Source organism: Tachyglossus aculeatus, chromosome 8, assembly GCF_015852505.1.
Source record: "Tachyglossus aculeatus isolate mTacAcu1 chromosome 8, mTacAcu1.pri, whole genome shotgun sequence".
In the NCBI taxonomy this organism is placed as follows: Eukaryota; Metazoa; Chordata; class Mammalia; order Monotremata; family Tachyglossidae; genus Tachyglossus; species Tachyglossus aculeatus.
Genome location: NC_052073.1, coordinates 8,322,712 through 8,326,632, shown reverse-complemented (window position 1 = coordinate 8,326,632; position 3,921 = coordinate 8,322,712). Strand labels below are relative to the sequence as shown.

General features: G+C 46.0%; 1 non-coding gene across 1 annotated transcript; it reads right to left on the bottom strand.

Annotated features, from left to right (window-relative positions):
* Positions 1–256: 256 nt before the first annotated feature.
* On the bottom strand, positions 257–394 carry LOC119931939. Its single transcript, XR_005452235.1, has one exon. It is a non-coding gene; the product is annotated as a small nucleolar RNA SNORA7 (small nucleolar RNA).
* Positions 395–3,921: the final 3,527 nt, after the last annotated feature.

Sequence of the window (3,921 nt, the reverse complement as noted above, 5' to 3'; positions counted from 1 at the left end):
GATTAATCACTACTGTGATACAGAGCATTGAACTTTCGTTTTATGCTGTCGAGTAGTGTCCGACCCATAATGATGCCATGGACACAGCTCTCCCAGAACGCCCCACTTCCATCTGCAATCATTCTGGTAGTGGATCCATAGTTTTCTTGGTAAAAATCTGGAAATGGTTTACCATTGCCTCCTTCTGTGCAGTAAACCTGAGTCTCCACCCTCGACCCTCTCCCGGGCCGCTGCTGCCCAACGCAGGTGAGTTTTGACTTGTAGCAGATTGCCTTCCACTCACTGGCCACTGCCCAAGCTAGGAATGGAATGGGTAGGCATCTGCTTGACTCTCCCTCATATAGCCAAGTCTGGTAGAGTACTGGAAACTCTCCAGGTATGACCCTGAGAGGTGAGCACTGAGCTAAGCACTTGGAAAAGACAATAAAATTAGTGAACTTGATTGTTGCCTGTCCTAAAGGGGCCTCCAAACTAGCAGACTAGGGTATAATTCAACATGCCTTTCCTCTCTCAATTAATCCCAATTTTGGCCACTTGGCATCAGTACAAAATTTTCCCATTATTGCTTCCATTTCACTCTTTTTCATGTTTCAAACCTACAATCACTTAAGCATCAGGGCTCTTGGTGTTTCACTGAGTCGTTCTTCAGGGAAGCAGTGAGCAAGAAATTTAATTTATAGAGAAGGCAAGTAACTTTCCCCATGTCACACGGCAGGCAGATGACAGAGTCTTTCCACTAGGTCATGCTGCTTTTCAAACCAATCTCTGGCTGCCTGATTTCTTTTAGGCCTAGCCAATTTTCTTTGGGGTCCCTCCACCTATGGAAACAGGTTAATCTCATAGCTGGATTACAACACTGCTAATTTTTACATCTTTTCAAACCTAGAATTTTATCATTGAATATACATCCCGTTCAGCAAAAATAACGCACATCAAACATTTTAAAGGCTAGTAAAAAGACAGGCCTCCTTAAGTTCCAGCAGTTGATTTAGTCGGATTGCTAATTGAGGTATTCTTTCAGTTGTTGCCAAACAAGCCAAGCAAGTGCCGAGTAAAGGTAAATAGACATTTTAAAATGCAAGGATGTATTTACCAGCCTCTATTTAGGATTCATTTATAAGCACTCAGCCATGTGTGAGACACTGTAGATTGCCAGATTTCACAGTCTTTTTGATCGACGCCTTCAACTGAAGTCTGTTCCTTCCCATCTGAGAAATGCAAAAAGAAGTGACAACATTCATGATTTTCCTTACACCATTGTGCTTGAGACAAAATGACCCAGAAAAGTGGACTGCTGAGTTCAACACACACATGCCTGAATTATCATATTTTTATATGGTATTTATTAACCATGCGCTACGTGCCAGGGACTGTACTAAGCGCTTGGGTAGATAAGAGCTGGGTAGATAAGACCCCATCCATGTCCCACATGGGGCTAACAGTCTTAATCATTCATTCATTCATTCAATCATATTTTTTGAGTGCTTACTGTGTACAGAGCATTGTACTAAGCACTTGGGAAGTACAAGTTGGCAACATATAGAGACGGTCCCTACCCAACAACAGGCTCAGAGTCTAGAAGGGGGAGACAGACAACAAAACAAAACATGTGAACAGGTGTCAAGTCATCAGAATAAATAGAAGTAAAGCTAGATGCACATCATTAACAAAATAAAATAAATAGAATGGTAAATATGTACAAGTAAAATAAATAGAGTAATAAATCTGTACAAACATATATACAGATGAGATGGGGAGGGGAAGGAGGTAGGGCAGGGGGGATGGAGAGTGGGAGAGGAAGGAGGGGGCTCAGTCTGGGAAGGCCTCCTGGAGGAGGTGAGCTCTCAGTAGGGCTTTGAAGGGAGGAAGAGAGCTAGCTTGGTGGATGTGTGGAGGGAGGGCATTCCAGGCCAGGGGGAGGACATGGGCCGGAGGTCAAAGGTGGGACAGGTGAGAATGAGGCCCAGTGAGGAGGTTAGCGGCTGAGGAGCAGAGGGTGCATGCTGGGCTGGAGAGGAAAGAAGGGAGGTGAGAAAAGAGGGGACGAGGTGATGTAGAGCCTTGAAGCCCACAGTAAGGAGTTTTTGCCTGAAGCGTAGGTTGACTGGTAGCCACTGGAGATTTTTGAGGAGGGGAGTAATATGCCTAAAGCGTTTCTGCACAAAGATGATCCAGGCAGCAGCATGAAGTATAGACTGAAGTGGGGAGAGACAGGAGGATGGGAGATCAGAGAGGAGGCTGATGCAGTAATCCAGTCGGGATAGGATGAGAGATTGAATGAGCCAGGTAGCAGTTTGGATGGAGAGGAAAGGGTGGATCTTGGCGATGTTGCAGAGGTGAGACTGGCAGGTTTTGGAGACGGACTGGTTGTGAGGGGTGAACGAGAGAGCAGAGTCGAGGATGAAACCAAGGTTGCGGGCTTGTGAGATGGGAAGGATGGTAGTGCTGTCTACAGTGTTGGGAAAGTCAGGGAGAGGGCAGGGTTTGGGAGGGAAGATAAGGAGCTCAGTCTTGGACATATTGAGTTTTTGATGACGGGCAGACATCCAGATGGAGATGTCCTGAAGGCAGGAGGAGACACGAGCCTGAAGGGAGGGAGAGAGAGCAGGGGCAGAGATGTAGATTGGGTGTCATCAGCATAGAGATGAAAGTTGAAGCAGTGGGAGTGAATGAGTTCACCAAGGGAGTGAGTGTAGATAGAGAACAGAAGGGGACCAAGAACTGACCCTTGAGGAACCCCTACAGTAGGTGGATGGGAGGGAGCGGAGGAGCCCGCAAAGGAGACTGAGAATGAATGGTCGGAGAGATACGAGGAGAACCAGGAGAGGATGGAGCCTGTGAAGCCAAGGTTGGATAGCGTGTTGAGGAAAAGGGGGTGGTCCACAGTGTCGAAGGCAGCTGAGAGGTCGAGGAGGATTAGGATAGAGTAGGAGTTGTTGGATTTGGCAAGCAGGAGATCATTGGTGACCTTTGAGAGGGCAGTTTTGGTGGAATGTAGGGGACAGAAGCCAGATTGGAGGGGGTCGAGGAGAGAGTTGGCATTGAGGAATTCGAGGCAGGGGGTGTAGATGACTTGTTCAAGGAGTTTGGAAAGGAATGGTAGGAAGGAGATAGGGCGATAATCCCCACTTTATGGATGAGGCACAGAGAAGTGAAGTGACTTGGCCAAGGTCACACAGCAGACAGGGGACGGAGCCAGGATTAGAATTCATTCATTTATTCATTCAATCGTATTAATTGAGCACTTACTGTGTGCAGAGCACTGGACTAGAGAAGCAGCATGGCCTAGTGGATAGAGCACAGGCCTGGGAGTCAAAAGGTCATGGGTTCTTATCCCGGCTCTGCCACTTGTCTGCTGTGTGATCTTGGACAAGTCATTTCACTTTTCTGTGTCTCAGTTCCCTTGTCTGTAAAATGGGGATTATGTCTGTGAGCCCTATATGGGACAGGGACTGTGTCCAACCAATTATCTTGTATCTACCCCAGCTCTTAAAACAGTGCCTGGCACATAGTAAGTGCTTATCAAATACCATAATTATCATTATCATTATTATTAGTAAGCACTTGGGAAAGTACAACATAGTAATAAAAAGACACATTCCCCGCCTACGACGAGCTTATCGTCCAGAGAGGGAGACAGATATTAATATAAATAAATAAATTACATAAATAAATTAAGTCCTTCTTACTCCCAGGCTTGTACTCTTTCCACTAGGCCACGCTGCTTCTCTGTCAACAGAGAAGTGATGACACTATTTGTCACCAGGTAGTGATGGATAATAAGAAGAACTCTAGAGAGACCAAACCAACATCGCAGTTAACCCAAGGAACCCGTTTTCGGGAAAAAAGGATATGAATTCAGGGTCATCTTTAGAGAATCCACTGAAATCCCCAGGCTTGTGCTGAACCTAGTAACGCCAG